Raw genomic sequence first — 14,992 nt, 5'->3', positions numbered from 1 at the left:
AGAGAAGAGAGAAGAGAGGAGGAGGAGGAGGAGGAGGAGGAGAGAAGAGGGGTGAAGAAAGATAGGGAGGGCCCTCTGAGCCTCCACATAAACAATATGTATTTACTGCTTCTTGTTTTCAACCCCGAATCCCATTTGAAATTTAAAGTACCTTTATTGTGTTTCAAAATACCTTAACATGCGATGCCATAAATACTATATATATATATATATATATATATATATATATATATATATATATATAGATATATATAAATACTATATATATATATATATATATATATATATATAAATACTATATATATAAATACTATATATATACATATATATGAATATATGAGGAAAGAAAATGTTTTATGCGGTTGTTAAATGTAGAGAAAAAACACATAAAGCAGCCATAAAACATGTAACACTGGTCAGAGGGGTTATGTAAATGCAGTATTTTTTTCACCACAGAATCTAATTCATAATTCATAAAGATTAAAGATGAATTTCATATGAGGCTATGCCCTGTTCGATTGGCCCTCCTCCCCATTAGAAATGCTATAGCCCAAAGAGCTTCTCCTTTCTCAATGATTAGAGAGAGACCAGATCCTGTCCCTCCTGACCAAATCAATACATCTTCTGATTTGATCCTGCCTGTTAGCCTCCATTTGCTGGAAGGAAAATCAGCTCAGGATGGAATATCACTGTCTCTGACAACACTCAAGCTCACTATTCACTTGTAAGGGTTGTTAGAAGAAGGTTAGAAAAAAGTGGACATCTTGGAGACAACATTTGTATGGTGAAAAGTTATCTAGTACAATATGTAGGCTGTAGAATAGAACACATTTATATATTTGAATAAATGAATAAACAGATTAATTCCCCCATGTTCTCACTTTGGTTAGCGACCCAGCTTTCAAATGTGCTGCGTTGTGTTCACTAGTTGGCTGTGCAGTATAGTTTGCTTGCAGCTTTGCTCAGTTCTGGATACATAAATACATTTACAGCGAATGAAACGTATTTGTACTTTACTTGAGTATTTTAATTTTATGCTACTTTTTACTCAAACTTTACTACAGATTAGAGCTGGGCAATATAAACTATATGTCTTTATTGTAGTATGAGACTATATACAATCTAAATGACAATTCTGTGTCTTTTCACAGTTTTCTAGTCTGCATTACAGTAAAGTTTTGTCGTTTTCTGAACTTAACAGACTGTTCTACTTGTTCTTATCCTTGACTTTATCTGCTTAGTCATTATATCCACATAACTGATGACTATTGATCATTTTGTGAAAGTACCAGTAGTCATTCCTACGGTACCAATATCAGAGTAGAGCCTATTTGGTCAAGAAATATGGTGATATTTGGTATCTTTGATTTCACGTAGTCCTAGCATTTTTGAAGTGCTTTTGAGAGGATTTCATAATATAAAGGTATTTATCATATCAGGATAAGGCCTAAAAATGTCGCGCCAAAAATATTATCTGTATCTTTCAACAGTATATCAAGTAGTTTAAATCAGGGGTCAGGACCCCCCACCTGGACTCAAACCAGACACACCAAACACAGTGGCCTGGTCAGTGGCCACATTCTTTTGATTATAACGCTCACACTTTTTATTGAACATCCTTTTTTATGAAAAACAAACAAACCAGTCAGCAAACAAATCTGGACAGTGGTCACGGAGATGGGATGGAGGTCATGGTTCGTGGAGCAGACACCTTCCTTCATCTGCAGTTGAACACCTTATCTCCCTGTTGTTCTTTCATTTGGAATCCATATATCAACACATCCAATTCAACTTTCTTTGAGGGGGCACAATGGGCAGGCCTAGCCCTCAGCCATGGAGAAAAGTGTAGGATTTTGGAATTACTGGAAAGCTGCATGCTACCCCTTGTGTTCAAAATAAATCATAAAATCATAAAAGGACTTATCATTATCAAGCTTTCTGTACTCACTTGTGAGGATATTCACAATTATTCCAATATTTAATTATCCCAATATGGAAATTAACCCAAATTAACCCTATAAGCAATAATATATTTTCCTAAACCTAACCAAGTCGTTTTTCTGCCTACCTACATAATTAACAACTGTCCTAATATGTAATGACATGGGAGCTGTTTGTTAGAAACCTTATTTTGAAATTCTAACCAGATGTTGCATATGCATTGTTACTAACTTGACCACAGAGCCATGCAAAAGTGACATTAAAGGGCTAGGTAGAGCGTCAGAGTTTGAAGTTAAGGCCATTGACCAAGCTGCTGTACTTGAGTTGGGTGTGAGAACAAGTTTAACCTAAGGGCTCACAAGATGATAACATGGAATAACAAATCCTCCAAATCAAGTGTGAAAATACATCATGTGTCTATGCCCCAAATTGTGTATATTGTATGTATACAAACGTCTCATTTAAACCTTACAAACCTGACTTAGACCTACATGGTGACTGTGAACCCATCACTGACTTTCCCATCAAACTTATGATGAACAAAAGAAAAAAGCTAAAAGGCCACAAAACCTGCCTCATGTTCCCAGAAAGGAACAGCAGGCCACTCCAGACTTTATCACTGACTCCATGATGCAATTAGCCATCACGGTGGTGCAGCTGTGGTTCTGCTGATTATATTAAGGAATCACTGATGTCTTTCTGGACAAAACCCTAGAGATTGACAGAGGGACACTCACACAGCTCTAAAACACAATAATGACAAGTGTCAAAACCCACAACTCTCTGTGGCTCTGCTCTTGGTAGGGTCAGCTGTGAGAAATGAGAAGCAAGATGTTGTTTTTTTGTTGTTATTGTGAATGTTGTGGGTAGTTCTTTTTTCTTGCCGTGGTTTTATGGCCCAGGGGTCGTTATCTCTCAAACACAGGAGAAACCATGAATTGACTTCACACAATGCAAATACGCATGCACCACCGCACTTGCAAAACTTCCAGAAGGGACACAGGGGATTGCTGTGAGGAAGCCCCCTGGGGATGAGGTGACTTTTGACATGGACAGCAACATATCATACCCCTGAACACACGCATGCACACACACACACACACACACACCTACACACACACACACACACACACACACACACACACACAAAGATCAAGCGTCACAATCACCATCCTTACCCAGCCCTGGGGGACACAGAAAGAGAGGCAGGCAAGGGAGATAAGGACTGAAACCCCTGCCTTTACCACCCCCACCCCCACAACTATCCTTCTCCTCTTCATTCAGCACCCATCCACCCACCCTCCACTTCCCCTTGTTCCCACTGCGCCTGCCCTGTCGAGAGAGCCTCTGCCAAGTAGAGTGTGTGTGTGCTATCTGATCAATCTGTGGCAGTGACACACACAGAGGTAAAAGCCATTTTGGCCCCATGAAAGCCACTCCATCCACCCCTTAAAAGAGGTTGTGGCCAAAGTTTACAACAATAGGGTTAAAGTAATTAGAAAGGAAATACCCCAAGAGAGGAAGGGAGGGGGTGAGGAGAGAGTAAAAAACAGAGGGGGCCAGAGTGGGGAGGTAGATGTAGAAAGGGTGACAAAAAGAGTGACCACAGAGTTGAACTGTAGATAGACAGAGAGAAAGAATCTGAAGCAGTGAGAGAAAAGGCCCCTGGAGAACTTCTATAACCATATCTATTCACTGCAGAGGTTGTAAAGATGGAGGAACAATCAAGGTGGAGAGACAATAAAAAGATGGCTGGAGGGCAGAGGGAGATCACTACACGACCATGACATGTGAGAGGAAAGGTATTAGAATATCCGATTGGAATGAGAGGTGTTTCAACAATCGGCCTCATCCATCAATATTCCCTGACAACCTTAAAAAATGCTGCTAAAACAAATGTAATTTGGCAGTATCTTCAAAGTTGACTTGACGGCACATGTTAAATTGAAAACTTTGAACACATTGTTATGTGCTTTGCCAATTAACTCAGACTGCATCTTTGACTAACATGTTTTAAATCCATTACCCTAGTTTGGTTTCTCTCAATGTGACTAGCAGCCATAAATAAGATCTAATTACAGAAGTCAATCTCAGTCATATCAGCAGGAAGAGGCTCAGATTAGGACTGGACCATATGGCTTCTTGGGGCAACTATGGTTTCTGTGTAGCACTGTGGGGTGAAGTTAAACACACACACACACACACACATGCACACAGGAAGGCATGACAGTCTAACATGGTGGACTCTGTGGAAGAAGACTGCTCCCTCTGCAAATATGGAAGGCTAATGCTCAAAGGTAATGACAACACAAGGGTTCTAAGTTTAAGGTGACTAGTGCAGTGCCCGTAAGAAAAATGTATTCCTATAGAAAAGAGGGAGGTTAAGCAGCTTTTTCATGGATGGCCAAATGAGGCTGTGTTTGAAGGTGGGACATCAGGGATATTTAGGTTAGTTGTGAAATCCGATATTCCAGGGTATAATTGGCCGTTTTTGACTATTCTTGATTTTGCCATTATATTTCACCTTAAAAGCTATTTACTTGGTGTCATTATTTTCAGCACAACCTCACATGTGTGACTGTACATTTACTTTTTTATTTTGACATACTGTATTAACACAATGGACCTAAAATCACAAAAAAAATACAAAATCAGAGTAGAAAAAGTTTGATTTTTTTACTGTGAAAACCACAAATATGTTTAACAAGCCATTTTTTATCACTTATAATGCTAATATAAATTGTTGTTTGCTAAATATGTGCATACACCTTAAAAATTTACAAAGTTACATGTAACTATTTACATTTAAATGCGGGCAGTGCTCATTCAGAAGTCTCCTAATTGTTTTGACTCATTAAACAAAAAACCGACTCCACTACACACTAAACACACTACACACTACATAACACACTAACTACACACTCCAAACACGCTAAATGTCACAAATCTCTCAACTCTCAGTATCGCTGTCTGTCATTCATCCGCCTACGTCCCTCCCACAACTTCCTGTTCCTTAACAACCAAACTTGCTGCTTGGACACTTTCGTGACAAAAGCCCGTTTTTACCGTTTCTTCCTGCACCAGACACAAAGCAAACGTGACGGCAATGTTCGCGAAAAAGCGTGGCTGACATTATTTACCCTAAGTCTGGTTTTGGATGTGCCGGTGGGTCCGGTTCATCGCCTCGATCGGGAGGTGGGCCGTGTAGCTAGTGGCTAGCAGCTAGCTAGCGGCTGCTACACACGAACATCCACATATTCTGATTCCACTTTGTTGTCCGCGCGTCTCCGGATCTCCTCAGACCCGAACAGACTCGGTCCGGACTCCTTTAGTCTCATTAATACACAACAGTCATTTTAGATGCAATGAACAGAACGGGACCGAACCACCGGCAAAATCCCGGTCCAGCTCGCGTCGCTGCAGGTATAAATCTGCTTGTTTCTTAAGGTGGGGGGGTCGTGGTGGGCTCTGCAGTGATTGGCTCTGGTGCACACGTGACTGTGGTGGCTCCAGTGGACAATGCTCGTGGAATTTGTAAAGCATTTATGAAATAATTAATTAACGGTATCATTGCAGTCCAAACAAATGCGAAATAGCACACCCTTGAACCACGCAGCAGCCATCTTGAAACTCTCAGGTCAGTCTGATCCTGATCCGCAAAGATATATGAGGAATACACACACACACACACACACACACAGACAGACAGACAGAGATTCCTTACTTTTATAGAGAGATGATAAACAGATACAAGCTATTACACTTTAATTGTTATTCATAATCATAAATAGTACATTACATTTTTGCCACCAGATCTCCGTAAATACTACGTACATACTTGACCTTTCACATGTTTCACATGGTAAATCTTAAAAGTGCGTCTTTCGTCATAATTATGCTTTTACACGAAGGTTTGACTCATATTCAATCGCAAATAAAGCCTTGGTTGCTTTTTGGCGAGAGTTTCACTTTAAGTCATTGTTGTGGTGTTACTGCACACAGCTTTGAAGTTTTGGTTGTCTCTCAAAGCTCTCATATGTGTCATTCTGAGATGCAGACAGTTGTCTGTCAAACCCAATGTCTACTACTTATATAGTAAACAACAGCTGTAACAAAGAGTTAACGAATAGCTGGTGAACACAGTAGAGCAAATTAGCAAATAAAGAGTTGGTGGAGAAGTAAAACAGGAGAGCTCAAAGGAGAGCAAGCTAATCATGTCAACAACAACATGACTCCAAATGAATTCTTGTGTTTCAGTTCTGTTGTAAAGTAAGTTTAATAAGACTGTAATAAGGGTCTAACAGTGGGAAATAAAGATGCAATGTCCTGGCAGCTTCAGTAGCTGGTCTTATGTTACTGGGGTTGGATAGTGACATGGCTTTAAACGGTGTTTCAAGGAAGCCACCTACAAACTCCAGAGGACTCCAGAGAACATCCAAGTAACCAGGGACGTGTGTAGTAACGACCAGATGTGAACCGATGTGGTTTGACTTTAGTTAAGAATAATTAAATCCTGCATTGTTTATGTTTGCTTGCTAGCAGTCTTCTTCTTCATTACCTTCATTGACGCATTGGTATAGGCTTATTCGTGTGTTACCACCACCAGCTTCTAATCAGCCAAATCAAATGAAAAAGCATGAAACCAGGATTACTGAATTAGTGTTCTTTCAAGACTCAAGATGTTTACTGTCACTCCAGTTGTACACTCCTGTGAAAAGCTTTTGCTTTGAGACTCCACTGGTGAAATGGTAAACAGTAATTAGTAAATAAACATAGCAAAAGTTAATTAAGTCATGGCCCCCAATGCTTGCCAATGGCACAACAGCCAGGTAATACTAAACACTCCAACAAAATCAAGCCTGCCTCTCTGGAGTGCAGGTGGGTGAGCTTGCTATAACCCTTAGCTTGTGTTGCATCTGTAGAGCCCCAGATCATTCAACCAAGGCCCACCGCTTCAGAGAAGGCTTATGCTTCCTTATGCTTTAGCACATTGGCTAAAGGAAACCATTTTGAGGTCCAAACTGATAACAACTCCCTCACGTATATCATGACTAAGCCTAAATTAGATGCCTGTGAGCAACGACGGGTGTCAAAACCTGCACCCTTTGACTTACCTGGAACACAAAACCTGCTGACCTTCTGAGCTGATGTCCATTGACCAAAGTCTTGGACGCTGGTGAAGCCCCACAGAGTGGGGCTCAGTGTGTAACAAGAGGCATTTCAGTTGTCACTCAGTGTCCACAGCAGTAACAGTTACCTGCCCCAAAACCAAGACGGAGGCCAGATTGCAATGTCAAGAGAGAGAGTTAGAGCACTCATGGAATCCTGTTCAGAGTTGGAGAGATGCCCGCCAGTGCACAACATCAAGATTTTTTGTCAGCTAAAGGGAAGAACAGAGAGACTGTCAGCATACTTGTTGTAACATATCACTTCACAAAGCTAGCCCTTGCATTACCTTGTTCCAAGGTGGTAGCACAAAAGTTATTGCTTTCCATTCTTGATCCATTCATACAAAGGGGCCAATTATGAAAGCCATTTGATTGTGTAACTGTTACAGGTGTCTGGAATCAAAAAGTCCCACTCCAGCCAATATCACCTGATGTGCAATGGTCACAAACAATGGTTTAATCATACACATGACCTTCCAGCAAGAGAAAAAGAGTGATGGCCTCAGATGATACAGACACTAACATTCTCGAACAACTGTACCACACATGAGACATTAGGATTTGCGCCTTTCTATCTTATATTTGGTAGGACATCCTGTTTTGCAACACATTGAGTGATGAGGATGTGGTGACTCATGACACCTATGCTGACTCTTTCCAGAAGGACCTGACGGAAGCTGTGACGACTGCCCAGAGCAACATGACAGAAGCAGAGAAGAAGCAAGCAGGGAAGTATGGTAAGTTGGTCAAAGGCGTCCCACAGGAAAGACAAAGGAAAAGGTAAATAGGCTGATCTGTGGGACCTGCCAGTGCATGTGATTACTTGGAAGGATTTGTCTGTGGACATCTACAGAGCTGATGATCCTACCACTAAGAAGAGTATGATTGTAAGAGTGTTCAACTTCATTCTGCCAGTCAACTTCCTGCTAGTGGTGGAAGTGGATGTCGAAGTGTCCACAGTCTTCTCAACAGTCTCAGAGAATGTGGCTGATGAAATTGAAACTCTGGATGATAAGCCTTTATTTGGCATGGAGAGGGACTGAGGAGATAGATAGACAGCTGCCTGGATAATGGAAGGCCAATGTCCTGAACCAGTCAGTATTAGGGAGGACAGAGGAACTGTCTAGTAGGTAAAGTGACCAGGATCAGCAACAGACTACACTAGTTGGAGAGGAGGATATGACTTCAGATGAGGGCCGCTCCAGTGGGAAGAGCAGATGAAGTCAGAGTGATGTCCCTGGGAATGACAGAAGTGATGCAGGGTGAGACGCACAAGCCGCGTTCAGTCCCCTAGTCTGTATCATTGTGTATTTGGTGCTTTGAGCAATAAAAGCTGCTTCAACCCAGAACTGTGTGCTTGGTGCGTGGGAAGAGAACTCACGGCAGCCCGGAAAAGGCTACATTGGCGCCCAATGTGACTCGGCGGGCCAGCGCACAGGATGACAGAGCCGCAGCATCTTCAACCAGTTACGGCACTGGGCCAGATGCTGGGGGAGATTGCCGCAATGCACCGGGAGTCCTGCAGAGCAGGCAGTGAAGAAAGCCGTCCTTAACCAGATGGGCCTCTCTCCCGAGATCACCGTCGTCGGGTCTGGACCATCAGACTGCGGTCCGCTGGCCGTCCCTTCTCTTTTGCCCAGCAGCTGAAGGACACTGCAACCAGATGGCTGCAGCCGGGGAAGTCTGCGGCAGAGGGGCGGATGCTCGGGCAGGTCGGGCTGGAGCAGTTCTTGGAGGGGCTCCCAAAGGGGGCTTTGGAGTGGGTGCGGTGTCATCACACATCAGGCAAGGGTGGATTAGGGCTGTATGCAGTCTACAATCCACCTGAACCTGGTTCAGCCCAGGGTTTTGGTGGAGACATCCTCAGTGGATATTAGGTGTGCCCATGGGGATATTCACAGCTACCCTGTGGTGCCAGTGGGAATTAGACATGGGGGGGAAAAGCATGGCATAAAGGCTGCGGTTAGCTCCTGCCTGATATGTTCTGCCTCCTGTCAGGATGCACAGACCTCATACAGCACCATATTGAGACGCACCAGGGCGTGGTGGTGCGTTCACGGCCCTATCGGTTACCAGAACACATGAGAAAAGTGTTTCAGGAGGAATTGGCAGCCATTCTGGAGATGGGGGCAATAGAAGAGTCCAACAGTGCCTGGTGTAGCCCCATAGTTCTGGTGGCCAAGAAGGATGGGACTGTCCAGTTCTGTCTGGACTATCGCAATGAGAATGATGTCTCACAATTTGATGCCTACCCGATGCCCCAGGTCGACAAGCTCCTGGATCGGTTGGGCATGGCTCGCTTTTCATGACACTGGATTTGACCAAGGGCAATTGGCAGATTCCCTTGTCTCCAGTGTCTAAGGACAAGACAGCCTTCTCCACCTTGTATGGTTTGTACCAACTTGTTACGCTTCTGTTTGCTTTGTTCGGGGCCCCAGCCACCTTCCAGGGCCTCATGGACCAGGTGCTGTGCCCACATGCTGCGTATGCGGCTGCCTACTTGGATGATATACATTCACAACAAAAGCCTAGGTTGCATTTTGGCGAGAGTTTTGCTTGAACATAACCCAAAATGCACCAAACTCAGAAACGTCACATCTGGCGAAAAATTTGGGTGTGGGTGTGGCCTGGGGACTCTATAGCGCCCCCTACTGTAAATTCCCGCTTCCTACATGCACATAAATTTACAAAATTCTGTATGCATATGTATCATGACCAGACGCACAAAAAATATCCTCATGCATGTTAACTCCCAGGTATTTGAAACTACCCACCCTCCCTGCCCCAGCACTGTTTATGGTTAATGGGGAGTGTTTGCTCCTTCCACCTATAATCCAGAATGACCTCCTTGGTCATTGAGACGTTCAGGAAGAGGTGGTTGTCACTGTTCAAGGGCTGTTATCTTCTCCCTGTGGGAGTTGCTGCTGGAGATCAACCCGACCCTTTTGCTGCCATAACTGTAACATGGAGACATCAATGTTATGTATTCCATGTCAAAAAAAAAGTTTATCCAACTCAGTCAGCATCTACCTGTGTGTGTTGAAAATGTAAAATCTGCTAAAACATCAGGATTTATATCTACAAGTTGCTCAGGCCTAATGAAAATGACTTGACGGATGTTTTTCTACCTGCAGCTGAAGTTGTTGTTGATTGTGTTTACACCTGCACTAATACAGAACAAGGTTTTAGTGATACACTGTCTCCTTTGGCAAAAAGATATGGCAAGGCAGAAACATTATTTTGCAGGTAAAGTTTGTGGCATAATAATGAGTAAACTCTGGCTTTGCCTGTTTCAGCCCTGCATTTGCAGCAAGGCTAATTAGACCTCAAGGGACTAAATCACATTTCAAGAAGAAAATGAATGATCCCGTACTAATACAATGCAGTGATAACAGAGGGGGAAAACCAAGAGTGAAATGATCAAAACAACAAAAAGACTGATGCAACATTAACTAATGCACTTCAGAGAGATAAAACAAGAAAATCTAGTTATTTACAGTAAATGGCAAAATCCTCTTAATTTGCTAAATGTGTTATTGACAGGCAGCGTTTACATCAAAGAGAGACAGATGCAAAGAGACAGGATAGGAGATGTACATCAATAATGGAAGAAGGGTCAGTGACTCCAACACCAGAAACACACACACACACACACACACATACACACACAGATACACACTTTTGGGGACACCTCTATTACCCTGGAAAAAAAACACTAACATCTGACTTTTGTCTTTAATGTAAATTTGTACATGCTCTTCGATGTCAAATGACTCTGCAGTAGTACCGGTTGTTTATCAGTTCAATAAAGACAGGACACCCAGGTCAACATATTAATTTGCATTGCTATGCTATGACATGTGTTGAAGTTGAGCCGCTGGCTTGTTAATACTTTTCCATCTGTCTCTGTTCAAGCAGCACTTGAACATCGTTTAGTCACTACTGAGTTTGAACGAGAGACTGAAGTTAAAGGTACTTTTATAGTAACTGCCGTTACAATGTCAGTGGTTTTCATGTCACTGCCCGAACCTTGCCAGCTGCCTGATCAGTATTGCACATGTGCAACTTTCAAGAGATATGAGAAAGAAATTACATGTCTTACTCCCAATTACATCCAATGAGAAAGGGCAATCTTTTGGTGGGTTTACTGGATTAAAAAAAAAAAACAACAAAACCAAACCTTGCCCTAATCTTAAACTCTGCCCCTGACACACAAGTTGGGGATGTGGCTTTTGTCCACAATTGGAAAAGGCATCCCCAAGTGATTGGTGTAGAGTGTGGCTCAGACCACATTTTCTGTCTGAACACTAGTGACCCGACCCAAACTCAACAGGAATTCTGTTTACATCTGAACCTGTCTCAAGGCCAATGCAGTTAATGTAACCTGAGGCACCGAGTTTGTATTAAACCATTACACAGTTACTACAATGGTTACAGCTTGCCTGTTTATCTTTATTACAGACATGTATGGTGTATATGACTAAAAAAAGCATAACTTTATACACATGTATAAAATCAAAACATACATACATTTCACATCTATTGTGATGGATGCACAGAACTGGAGTAACATCCAGTTAGAGACATGAGATGACATGATGCTGTCAACATGACAGACAAAATTCTATATTTTTGACCAAACCTGTTGGGACTCGTTTTTTTTCTAAAACGTCAGAAACAACCACATAGACAAAAGGCCAGAAAGAGAAATAGGAAATCATGCTGTGGACTACTGGTGACAATAAGACCTGACTCTACACTAGAGATCTAAATTATAAATCACTTGTTGGTTCAAATCATTTAATGAAAGTATGAATTCAAATACATTTCAGTACAGACAACAGTAAGTGAACGCATCACCACTCATACCCCCGCCATGTTCAGCTCAGTCTTCAGTTCAGTAGTTGCTCATTCAAACTATTCAGTTTAATACAAAAGACAGAGTTTGTGTGAGAAGCTTTTTTAGGCATGGGATCAGCTTGAAGAGGAAGCCAAGGCAAGACATCACTGTAAGGCTTGGCTGCACACACACACACACACACACACACACACACACACACAAATTGAAATGGATGAACACAGAGCAATAGATCTTGCACAGATGAACATGTAAACAAATCCATACAAGAATGAACAAACTTTATACCCAAGTAAGGCCTTCCAAATTCTTCTGTTGGTTTGACAACATGATCTAAGTTAGTGCGTTTGGCTGATTAGGCCTTTTGCATGAAGTCTGGGCTCTAAGCCTTTTCAATATACAGTATGTGATAATGGGATTTATGGCTTCCCCTCATTTCTCCCCTTTTTTATCTGATCCCTCCTCCTGTCCTGCACACCATCCATTTGAAAAAGAAGGCACTGCATTTAAATTATGCAGGCAGTTTACTGTAAGAGTCCACCAGGGAAATCGAAGAAGAGACAGAAAGAGAAAAGGGGAGGAGGGCGTGTTGAACAGAGTTATGGGAAATAGCATAAGTAGTAAGGCAAAGTGCGTCGAGAGATGGGGAAGATAGGGATGGTGGGAAGGCACAGTGGAGTGAGTGAGTGAGTGAGTGAGTGAGTGAGTGAGTGAGTGAGTTGATGCTGAAGATGGAGATGCCATTTGCCAACTCTCTCTCTCTCCCTCTTTCTCTGTCTCTCTCTCTATGTCTCTTGCTCTCTCTCTCTCTCTTTCTGTCTCTCTCTATGTCTCTTGCTCTCTCTCTCTCTCTCTCTCTCTCTCTCTCTCTCTCTCTGTCTCTCTCTCTCCCTCTCTGTGTTTGTCTCTCTCTTTCTCTCCCTCTCTGTCTCTCTGTCATGTTGTTTCTGTAGACCACTCTGACTGCCGCTCTCCTCTCACTGATGGATGACAAACAAGCCCAGGCAATCCATGAATGCTCTTTGTCATAGCTGCAGCAGAGGACTGGCTCACTTGGCTATTTACATGCAAATAGATGCTCACCCCCCCCCTCCGTCCCTAACACACACACCTTCCATTGCCCCTCTCTTTTCACAATCATTTTGCCCTGCATTGTGTTTACTTTATTTTGGATATGTATTTATTGGTGTGTGTGTGTGTGTGTGTGTGTGTGTGTGTGTGTGTGTGTGAGTTAGAGTATTAAGGGGTTCCCCTTGACTGCTACCACACATTATACTGCACTGAATGATGAAGCAACCTGCAGTCACTACATTATAACATGTGTATTATACAATGTAAATTGTACAGACACCGTTGCTTTTTCCCACTTTATGTATTATATATTTAACCTATGGAATACAACCTGCAACAGCAAAGCAAAAGCAGTTTTTTACAATTGTAAATTCATCAAGAAGAAAAAACTTTTATTTGTTACTCTGTAGTAGAGATCCAAAATGGTTGAGCTGACCCAAAACAGACCCATGGAAATCCTACCCAAATATGGAGCACATTCATTTTAAGAAAGAGACTCAGTATTTGAAACATGCAAATCCAGCTTGGACTTAATGCTGCTCCTGGCTGATGTATGTTGGCAGGTAATTTAAATGGACAAACGGGTCTTAGGCTGATCAAGTAACAGGAAATCAGAGACTGTTGTGTCCCCATCTTTACAGAGACCTGTCTCCACCTGGATCAAGCTGCACTGAGGAGTGTGTTACGACCTCACAGAGCACAAAACTACAGACGGATAAGAAGAGGACCCCATCTTCATGCTCCTCTTTACAACCCCCCCAACTCAAATTTAAAAAAATGCACAACTGAGTTATTCCTTGGTAGGAACGTGTTCATGTATATATGTGCAATATATAAATAACTGTATGTTCTATGATTGTGTAGCACAAAGAGATTACAAACTCTCATTTTGATTATGTGGCCTATAATCACAATTCAATTACCTTGTTACCATGTTATGGGATCTGATATGAGCTGATATGAAAACATTTTTTATTTTTTAATCAAGAAAACAATGACGGGGGCAATTTACAATTATTAAATTCCCAGTTAACTGCACTTTAAAATATCCTGCCACTGTAACCTATCTTTGGCAAAAGTGTTTGATAAGCACAGTGGCTTTATCACTGCAAAAAATGAGTGTACGTCAGCTGATATATCAGTATCCACTTTTTTTTTATTTCTTAATATTGAAATCTGACCCAAAAATCGAGTATCATTCTGGCTCTTTGCAAACAAGATTTCAATATATATTTATTCAGTAAGAGTGCTTTCTGTAATTGTGTGTTAGTACATGCTTTTTAACACTGTATGAATTTGTTTGTGTCTATATTCATATAGCACAAATATGATTGCAGTTATTGTATACCATGTTAACCATTATTCGTTAGCTGTTAATACAACAGTTATTGATGTTTCATAGGATGAGTTATTTGTTGACAAAAAATGAATAAAAAATGTTTTTCTAAGAATCCATTCACACCAACATTACCATATTAATATAGGCGCTGTGTGTTTAATATAGCCAACCTATAAGTTCTTTGTTTTGTGACTGAAATGAGTGTTTCGGAGGCCTAACAATTAAGCATAATCCACCGAGTGCATTTAATTTACATTCTTTAACATATATGTCCATGCATTCCTTGTTTTGTGGACTAAAATAAGAAGGCATATAATATATAACTCTGTGCAGACAGTAATATTGTAATGTATTAATATAGCACTTTAAACTTAAGGTAACTAGTAATGTGTAATATATTGTACTTTGAAAGTTAAAAGTTTGACACTGGTTTTAAACTATAAATGCTAAAAAGGGGTTTAAAATGTAACTTTAACCAGAGGGCAGAAAAAAGCAGAAGTAACGCATCTCTCATGTACAAGCCAGAGAAAGGAGGAAATAGAGAGCTGCATTCATGTAAATCATAAATGATTCACACACAGGTGTTCATGTCTCCTCCAGTCTTAGCCTCATAAA

General features: G+C 41.5%; 1 long non-coding RNA gene across 1 annotated transcript; it reads left to right on the top strand.

Annotated features, from left to right (window-relative positions):
* Window positions 1-4,147: 4,147 nt before the first annotated feature.
* On the top strand, window positions 4,148-14,489 carry LOC115585709 (uncharacterized). The gene is made up of 3 exons (XR_003984746.1): window positions 4,148-4,238; window positions 7,771-7,846; window positions 13,680-14,489. It is a non-coding gene; the product is annotated as an uncharacterized LOC115585709 (long non-coding RNA).
* The last annotated feature ends 503 nt before the right edge of the window (window positions 14,490-14,992 follow it).

The sequence above is a fragment of the Sparus aurata genome, chromosome 7 (genome assembly GCF_900880675.1).
Source record: "Sparus aurata chromosome 7, fSpaAur1.1, whole genome shotgun sequence".
In the NCBI taxonomy this organism is placed as follows: domain Eukaryota; kingdom Metazoa; phylum Chordata; class Actinopteri; order Spariformes; family Sparidae; genus Sparus; species Sparus aurata.
This window is presented reverse-complemented; position numbering and strand designations above follow the sequence as displayed.